The sequence below is a fragment of the Teleopsis dalmanni genome, chromosome X (genome assembly GCF_002237135.1).
Source record: "Teleopsis dalmanni isolate 2A chromosome X, ASM223713v2, whole genome shotgun sequence".
NCBI lineage: Eukaryota > Metazoa > Arthropoda > Insecta > Diptera > Diopsidae > Teleopsis > Teleopsis dalmanni.
The window spans coordinates 98,684,735-98,694,501 of NC_051848.1; the positions used below are offsets into that span (position 1 = coordinate 98,684,735).

General features: G+C 32.6%; 1 long non-coding RNA gene across 1 annotated transcript; it reads right to left on the minus strand.

Annotated features, from left to right (window-relative positions):
- Window positions 1-2,163: 2,163 nt before the first annotated feature.
- On the minus strand, window positions 2,164-7,716 carry LOC119662048. The gene is made up of 2 exons (XR_005250685.1): window positions 7,502-7,716; window positions 2,164-2,432 (listed from the first exon to the last, which is right to left on the minus strand). It is a non-coding gene; the product is annotated as an uncharacterized LOC119662048 (long non-coding RNA).
- Window positions 7,717-9,767: the final 2,051 nt, after the last annotated feature.

Below are 9,767 nucleotides of genomic sequence, written 5' to 3' on the forward strand. Positions count from 1 at the left end.
ACATAGTTTTCTGTTAAACAGATAACCAGCAAAACGTCATTTATTACTTCTTTGAACTGAAAGTGTGTTCTGTATAATCCTTTACATTGCTGGTATTTCGGAATATATATTTTTCATATGAAGTATGAAATCAGTTAATTATTAAATTCTTGATATAAAAAGGGAGTTGCAGCACAAATACAGTATGATAAAATGCTAAAAAATGGTCTTGATGACTGTTGTTTGGCATTATCCGAAACAGCTGTATGGTCGTTTCAAAATATTTATCTAATTAAAAATTAATTTTTGTGTTAATTTTTCTCCATTATTAGCCGTTATTCACTTTTCTATTCGAAATAGGAATTTTGTCATTGAAAATATAAACTTTAATAATTATTTTATATATAATCTTTTACTAATGCAAATAGGTTATGTTAGGTTAGGTTAGCTTAGCTTAATTTAGTTGAACATAAACCTGTCATAGAACGATTGGGCCGTAGCGACACGAGGCAGTATTAAACGTCCCTCTGGATTTAGCAAGCAGCAGGCAGTAGATAATATAGAAACATCAAGCACTTTTTAAAGGTTTTGTAGAGTGTTTTCACACCAGATCTTATTGAGAATTTAAACAGAATCCTTTGTGGCTTAGTTCAAGGATATCTGGCCCGAGATATCAGGGCGATCATTAAATCAAATCTGTGTTTCATATTACTTTGGAGTTATTGGGAAATGAAATTATGATTGCTTAACTTATTCTTTTGAATAAATTTAATTTTAAATAAGAAAAAGTTGCGAAGTTGAGTGCATATGAACCGTTTTATAGATAGATCTAATATATACAATGTGATATAGAAATAAGGTTTTTTAAAATATGTACATTATTATGATAGTGAACTTTGGTTTAAGAGACAATTTCTATATTTTATATGAATCAAAAGAAAGACATAATGTAGTTTTTGATTTTAAGATGGATCATAACTTCTTGGTACCGGTAATTTAACTAAAAAATTCGGTTAAAGAGAGTCAGATGAGAAATATAAATTGCAACAGGAACAAGTTAGTGCTTTTATTGTTGATAGACGTCTTCACCTTAGCGTCAACATTCGCATATCCGGAAGCGTTTTAGATTAGAAATGAATATACCTTGAGTTCTTAGTCCAGCCACTAATTTAAATATTATTTTCTTCCAAAAAATTAACATTTTTCTAGACCAAAGGATGATGTATAATTTGTGAGATTTTGATCTTTAATGAAGAAATATGTGCACATATCAACTAGAAATATATTTTCTTCTTGTTGGTAGAGGTTTTCATAATCACAACCTCTGATGTACCTATCGTATCACCAAGTATAAGAAGTAATAGGTTAACGTAATAGGCTCAAATCTAACAAAATAATAAAAGTGGTATCATAGGTCCTTAGCTGCTTTTTTATAGGCGCTTCACTTGTGAATGTGAATACAATTTCTGTTTAATCGAAACCACATATTTTATTATGTCTGATTCATTAAAAGCAATAACTTTCCTTTTATAAATATTGTTGAATATATAATTCAAACATTTTTAATAAAAAGACCATAAAAATCAAATATGCATTCAACCAAAATCAGTGAATAAAATCTGACCAAGCAAACAACCTAATCTTGCCTAATCCGAAAGTCTTCAAATTCCCTATTAACCCATAAAAGTCAATCAAGAGAGGGGCGAACATCTTGTAAGCTCGTCAAAGTGCAGCACAGACCACGACCACGTCAAACAAAAAGTCAATCTCTTTGCCGAGATGGACCAAATTTGTGGCTGTCTGAGCTGCTTCCACACGCACACTAAACCGAAAAGACTCTGAAGTTTTCAACTTCAAATTCAACTTCAACTTCAACTTCCCATCCGAAAAAAGATATTTTAAAATTACTTAAAAATAAATACTTAGTAAGATAATGACTATGGGAAGATGTGAAGGACTTACCTTTGCTGAGCAAACATTATCCAGTGTTGAAAGCCAATCGATAAGAAGATTAAGTTTTTGTTTTGATTTGATAACCACAAAGCACAACGTGAATGATTTTATTGAAATATCAAAATTACGAGATTTTGGGTTTCTACTCAAACTTTTCAGATTTTTTTCAAATTTCAAAAATATTCAATTTTAATTATGAAGAAATTTCGTTAATGAATTTTATTAGTTTTGTTTAGTTTCGCAATGATTTCGGTCTGCGGTCGGTCGATTGTTGATTGGTGTTGTCTGGGTTTGGTTTTTGTTGATTGTGAGCTGCGACACTTGGCTGAGCTTTCCGGGGGCTTCAGCTATTGGTTTTTGTGTTGTAGTTGTTCCTTGTTAATATAATTTTTTGTTTGTTTTGGGAATTGATTTAACTCGTTTTACATGAAACACTTTAAACTTATAGACGATTTAGCAAGATAATCGCTTGATTTATGACACCTTCTACTGTTGCAAATCTAAAGGAAATAACTTAACTAGCATTTAGTGTGTTTTCAAACGCCTTTCACGGGGACTGACACTTTAAATATCTAAATATATCTGAAATGTACACATAACCTACTATGAATATACTAAGAACGCACTGTGTGCATATATACGAGCCAACATGCAGATACTACTATACTCCATCGCAGGACTCCCTGCGATTGGTTACGATTTTTATGTAAAACAAAAATATAAACAAAATCGATATTGAAGTGTAACAAAATAACAAGTAACAAATTTTATACAATTTTCTCATGTTTTTTGTTATGTTATGTTGTTTTGGCCTTATTTTGTTGCCTTCAACATTGCTGCTTCATGTCTCAGCAAGGAGCACGCAAGGATAATGCTGCTACGCTTTTTGAATATATTTTTTGACTTCAACTCTGGTGTTGTACTTTGTTATATGGAGTATTTTCGTATTTCCGTACTTCTCGGTTACTTAGGAGTATCTGTATGCATACGTTTATGACTTTGCACTTCTATACGTATAGTTGTGTCCTTACGTCCCTACGTCCTTATGTAGTTATGTGTACATTTACAACAAGGTATTTATATTCGCCTTCAGAGTCCTTCACAATAAATGCCACACACTCACACATAGACATTAACTCATAGGGCCCTTCAAATATTGAAAGTGACTCCTTCAAATATTATATTTATTGTTTATTGTCTTCCTGCGAGTGAAGGACATTTTCATAGAGTGGCACATTTAATCAAAATATATTCAATAATTTTACTTTGTCTTTGAAATTTTAATTTATTTAAAATTTTAAATAATTTTAATTTTATTTTTTTTTTTATAAAAAATCAATTTGTTTTCTCATACTAGAAGGACTTCGAAACATGTGCGTTGTACCATGGCGGCTCTGAAAACCAAAAATCAACTAAGAACCTTTCAACTGCCAAAAAGGAAATTAAGTAAACAAAAAATTTTAATTATTTACAATTTAATTATTTTCATAATTAAACAAAAAATTGAATTTGAAGTTTTCATTAATAATTTTTAGTGATTTTTGGCACACATCCTTCCACGCCCTTTGCTATTCATTTTCATTTTTCTTTTTTATTTTACAAAATGCACGTGACTAAAATCGTAGAGGTCAACATTTTTTCGTTTATAGGTCAAAAAATTTGGTGTTTTCATTTGGTGTCTTCCCAAAGTAGCTCCGAAAATCACATTTGGCATAATTCACAAAATCACAAAATCACAAAACCACAAAAAATTCACTTGCAATTATCCTTTTCAGTTAAAGTTTTTATTCGAATTTCGATTGAATTTTTCCTTTCCGTTCAAACTAATTTGATTAAAATGTTCAACTCAAATGTCACATTTCTTCACAGTTTTACCGTTCATGCGAAAAGCATTCCTAACCATGATATTCGTTGAAACACTCTGGACAGCTTTTGGTATTGCTTTGGCTTTTCACTGCTCGAGTCCTGCTGCGTGTGTCAGTGCCGTCTCCTGTGCTCTAACGTGTTTGCCAAAAAATCAGTCTGTGAACGGCGTTCGTTTCGCAGACAAGACGAAAACCGACACTCACTGTCTCTGGAACTTTGCAGAAATGTGCTGCTCTGCTGTTACGATTTTACGACACCACGTTACGCTACTCCCTGCACAGCAAAGTAGAGCGACTGGCTCCCTATAACATAGCCTATACACACCCCATTTTGAGGAAAATTTTCCCTACTTTTCATAAGTGTTCTATGCGATAATTGGCATACTTTGCAGCCGGCTTCGTATGAGTGGCGAGAGGTGAGTGGTGAGTGATGAGTGGTGAGTGGAGTTAGAAGAAATATTTTAAAATTTTCATTAGTTTATCATATTAAATATCTTCCCATTTCGTTTGAATAATGGGAAATTTTCAAATTAATATATAATAATGCAATAAATTAGATGATAATATATGATATTCTTAACTAACTTTTAGCATATGTCTAGGATATGTTTGCAATATTTTAATATAAACATTTTTTAATATATATTCTGACATATCTATGAAGTTTGCTATCATTGTCAATGAAATCCTTGCAATTTTTTGATACTAGTAACAAAGACAATAGAAGTAATTATCATAATTATAAATCAAGCAATAAATCATGATAGTGATATCAATAGCAACTCTAATAGTCATAATAATAATGGGGACAGAATGATGTAGTGATATGTTTCCAAGTTTTACTGTTTCTCTTAGTAAATACATATAAAGTTTTCTACACAAATTTCCACTTCCATCTTTCTGTAGTGCCCCGGTAATCCCAGTAACCTTTAGGCAACCTTGAGTATTGTTAGAGAGACAAATAATGATGTTTATTAGAAAGCTACAGAACATCTTCAAACTGTAACGGTATAAGGCTTTAGACTTGTACATAACCATAATACTGGTACCCACAGCTGTAGTAAGTTGGAGTTGCCTAAACTATTTTTATGTGAACACAGCCTACTTCTTTGGTTATAATAGGTAAAGAGTGATCCTTTCTTTTCCCTTCTTTTCTATGATTTCTACCTAGAATATTGTTAAAGAGACAAATAATGATGTTTATTAGAAAGCTATGGAACATCTTCAAATTGTAATGGTATAAGGCTTTAGACTTGTAGATAACCGTAATACTGGTACCCACAGCTGTAGTAAGTTGGAGTTGCCTATTTCTATGTGAACACAGCCTATTTCCCTGGTTCTAATAGGTAATGAGTGATCCTTTCTTTTCTCTTCTTTTCTATGATTTCTACGTTAAAGATTAGAACATTTATTTTCTCTTAACTAACCGTCGTGAAATAAATAGTAAATACCTTTTAAAACTTGAGAAAGCCAGATCTTAGGAGTTCTTCAAACTCGTTAGGTAGGGAAGGCAATAGGAAGTGTGTGAGTACTTGTTCCTTTAGGGATTATTTTGCACTTATTATTTCAACTTTGAGGCAAGAAATCTGAAGAGCCATGAAATTGTACTAAATGCTTATTAAATTTGCTGGTTCACCATCACGTTTTGGTGTGTAAGGATGAAAGTGTAAATGATAGAGGAGCAAGGTCTTCGTTTTTGCCCCTTTATAATATTACTATGTTACACGGCTTCATACCCGAAATCGTGAGAATTACAGTCAAATAAATAAAAAATTAAATTTTAGAGAGGATTCAGTTCGCTTTGAAACTAAATACTGGCGGTTTGTAGGTATATGTGAAATTCAGGACCCTTTTCCATACTGTTAAACTACAAAATCTATTTGTGACATACTTAGTCACTGATCGCAACTTTAATATGCTATAGAATATGTAAATAAATAATCATTTCTTTAATTATTAAAATAAAATTATTAAAATTAATTGTAAAAGTGTCATCTATTCCGAGTTTTCTACTAATAGGCTTTATAGAATAATTTACTTTAACATTGATTTAATATTTATTTATGCTATATTAACATATTTTATTTCATATCTATAAATATAAATATTAATTCAATAGACTTTGTTACAATACAATTGTACGTTTTAAGGGATTATCCGTTTTGTGGTCTTAATTTGGTAGCAGTATTTTAGTAATATATATCAAACAGAACTGACATCTGGCAGAACTGGCATTATAACAAATATTTAATTCGATCAACATTATTTGATCGATCAGTAACCACAAATCGTTCTAAGATTGTAATTTCAACCAAATGATTCACCGAATTATATTCAGTGATGAGATCCATTATTCAGTTAGTGGATATGTTAACAAACAAAATTGTTCCATCCACAAGATAATGTAAAAGATAATTACATTCACAAAAAATCTCTGTACAGTGTGGCATTTGATCTACAAGTAAATAAATAAAAATAACGAAAGGGTGACACAAACTGTCAGTTTTGACCACTGCAACCTATCGATGACCAAGTTTTGTGGAGTAAAACTTAATATTGGGATGTGGAAGGTATATGGCTTTAATAGCCCCACAACATATCCTGAGTTGGTTTTGTTCTGTGAAAAATTTCTCAGACGTGAAAAAGATGTCCTGTAGAGGATTCAGAGCAGTAGCTTTTCGCTCTCAGCGAAAAACAGAAAAACAGAAAAACGGAAAAAGCATCTCTTGGAGCAAAAGAAGTAAAGCACTCTTTTTTGACACATTGAGCAGCAACGTATGCTGCCGCTGTAGCATGGCTCTAACACAGCGCACAACGCGCATCGTATGCTTGTATGTGTGCGTGTGTGTGTTTGTGTCGGTGTGTGAATGAAGTTGACGTTCCTTTTTGTGCAGGTTTTTACTCGTTACAAGTTGACAAAGTCGCATGCACGATATTGTAGAACATTACTTCATTGCTTTTTTGTTTTTTTGTTTTTTATAATAAAAATATGCGGTATTCGCTCGCTTTGGTTTATTCGTTGAATTCGATTCCTTTCGAATGTTTTGGTGCTGCTGCCAAACTGGAAAATTTGCTGAATATTTTCTTCAACAGAAAAATTTTTTTCTTAAACCTGTGCACGCGCGCGGGTGTGGTCCATGGAGCGCGCATACATTAAATAAAATAAGAATTTTTCTTGGATTATCTGTGGGCAACACAGTGAACAGCCAAGCATAGAATGGGATTAATGAAAATAAAATTCGAAATATTTGTTTATGTTTAGTGTTTGGATGGACCTCTTCAATTTGCTTTGTGTTGTTTTCTAAGAGATATTTTTCATAATTTTTTTTTGTTTTTTTTTATATATTATTTTTGACTGATTTGTTTTGTTTTGACTTGATTTGGATTTGTTTATTGAGCAGCACATTTCTACCACTTCAGTCAGTTCACACGAGTCATGGCAACTAAACACTTTGTCACGTTGTACGTTGTTTTCATGCCATCATGCCATCATGCCAAATGTGAAACACAAAAAAAAAATAAATTTCATTTGTTTTCAAAAAATTAATTACTTTAATTATTTTTAATTTTTTTCTTGATGATTTAATCTTTGTTTTTCTTGCATTAAATTTTTTTTTGTTTTTTTTTCTTGAATATTATTTTTTAGTTTGCCATTTCCACCCCTAAGCAATGTTAGTTACATTCGTGAATAATTCGCAAAGCACCTTTTTCCTCAAATGATTTGTGATTTTGGTACGTTAAGCATATTTCCACCACTTTTTTTACATTTACACATTCTACTGAGATTCAGATTCAGATTCGGATTCTTTTGCTTGTGTTGTAAATGCAGGCAACGCACACAATTTTCACTTAGAATTTTCCGACAAACGTTACAGACTTTCCGCATACGTTCGCTATAACGGCACAACAACTGAGAACTGAAACAATAAATGCTGAACGCTCACACAGGAACCTGCTGGCCTGTTTGTCTGCCTGTGTTTTTGTTTTTTTCTTGTTTTTGCTTACCGACTGCCTCACTTTATTTTACTGCTTTTTTGGTTCATTTGGCTGCTTGCCACTACCACATCGTCGGCGTACAAAATTTCATGGTGAGTTTCGCTACACGATTGCGAGTAAGCAGAAGCAGTAGCAGCAAACAACCAACAACCAAATTTTTGCAGATTTGACGATTTAATGAGAAAAAAAAAGAGAAAATCACCAAAACCCGACAGTGGTTAACACAGCATTGCTCTCTAGCGAATCAAGTCGCAGCATGCCATTTATGGCGCACACGCAACAGCATCTTTAGTGGTACTCTTACGAAAAGTCTTATACGCCACAGGTAAAAAACTCTTCTACGCTTCTCAAATTGACTGTTATTGCTGTCGATGTTGCTGTCGATGTTGCTGTCGACGTTGTTTATATTGTTTATGTTATGCAGTTGTTTGTATTGTTAATGTTGTTGCTGTTTGACTGTTTGATTGTTTGGAGGCTTGGTTGTTTGTGTTTGTCATAAGAACAGCATTAAGGCACACATTTTTAACCTGTGCATGAGCAAAGGAATTATTGTGCTGGTACATGGACAAGTGGATTACAGCACTTAGCGATGAGTTTGTGCTGTGCTGTGCTGTGCTGTAACTTAATCTTTCCATTTGCTTTGCCACCAAATCAACCCAAACCAAGTCAAACAAGATCATATTCACTTAGCCCTTTTCATCTGCCATGCAACAAGATCAGATTTTAATTATTTTTGTTGTTTTTTTTTTTTTGTATTTTTTACATTGCAGTTCTTGCAATTGTTCTTCACTGTAGACTTGCTATAGCTGTTGTTGTTGTTGGTAGCACTCTTCTGCTTGTTGTTGTTGTACTTGCTATATTCTTTGCCTTTATGTTCTCTATATGCGCAAATAGCGTTTGCTTGGTATGGCTTCCTTTGCTTTGTGAATTCTGCGCTGCATTCATTCATTATTTTTTCTCACACACCAACTAAGCAAACTAAGCCGAAGGAGATTAGGGCTCAGTCACTTGCTTCGCTTTAACCCTAAATTATGTTTTGCGGTACCGAAGTTATAAAAACCAGTTTTATCAATTTTTGTTGTTGTTGTATATTGTTTTTAAGTCTTGCTTTTATTAATTTGTTTTTATTTTTTTTTTTCGTCTTTGTTTTTGTTTTTGTAACGATTCTTACTTTCATGACTTTTCTTCTGGTTTGATGCCTTCTTACCTTGCGTTTTGGTATGAACGGAAGAAGTTTTGTTGTTGTTGTTGTTGTTGTAATAATTGTTTTTGCTGTTACTTTCATACGTAACTTGGAAAAAATATGCGTGGTCATTGTTGTCTTCTAACATTTTCGCACGCTACACAAATTAAGCAAGTATACTTAGTTCGCAGAAATATTTTAAAGTTTTTTAGTTTCAAAGTAGAGTGTTACGTATACTCGTAGCAGGTCAACTGCGCATTCATTTTTAAAAATTCATTGCAGAAGTTGTGGAAGCTATAGTTATAGCATTTACTCTATATATGCCCATCTCTGGCCCCCCGAATAAATAAGTTTTTAATGAAATACTTTTTTTAACAGTTTATCAGACTGTTCATCAGTAAGGACAAAAGGTTTTTTAAAATTTCTAAATTAACATACTTATCTTGTCTGTTTAAATGTTTAAGTTTCACTAATTTACCTAATTGACAACAACCTACTATATTTCTTTTTACTGAAAGTCGAAAGTATGTCAAACCACAGTGTGGTGTGAATAGGAATAGGGACTTTCAATGATATGCAAATAACTGTACTTAACTTGGTTCCTCATTAATAAGAAAAAATCAGCATTTTCAGTTGAATGCCTCGTAAAGACATCAATCTTTAGGGCGGTTAGAGAAAAATGAAAAAATATTGAATCTTTAACTTCATGTTTTTCTTGCCATCGGCATTATAAAAAGGACAAAAAGTGCTTGACATAAACTTTGACATCTCCCAATGCATACATATCGTAG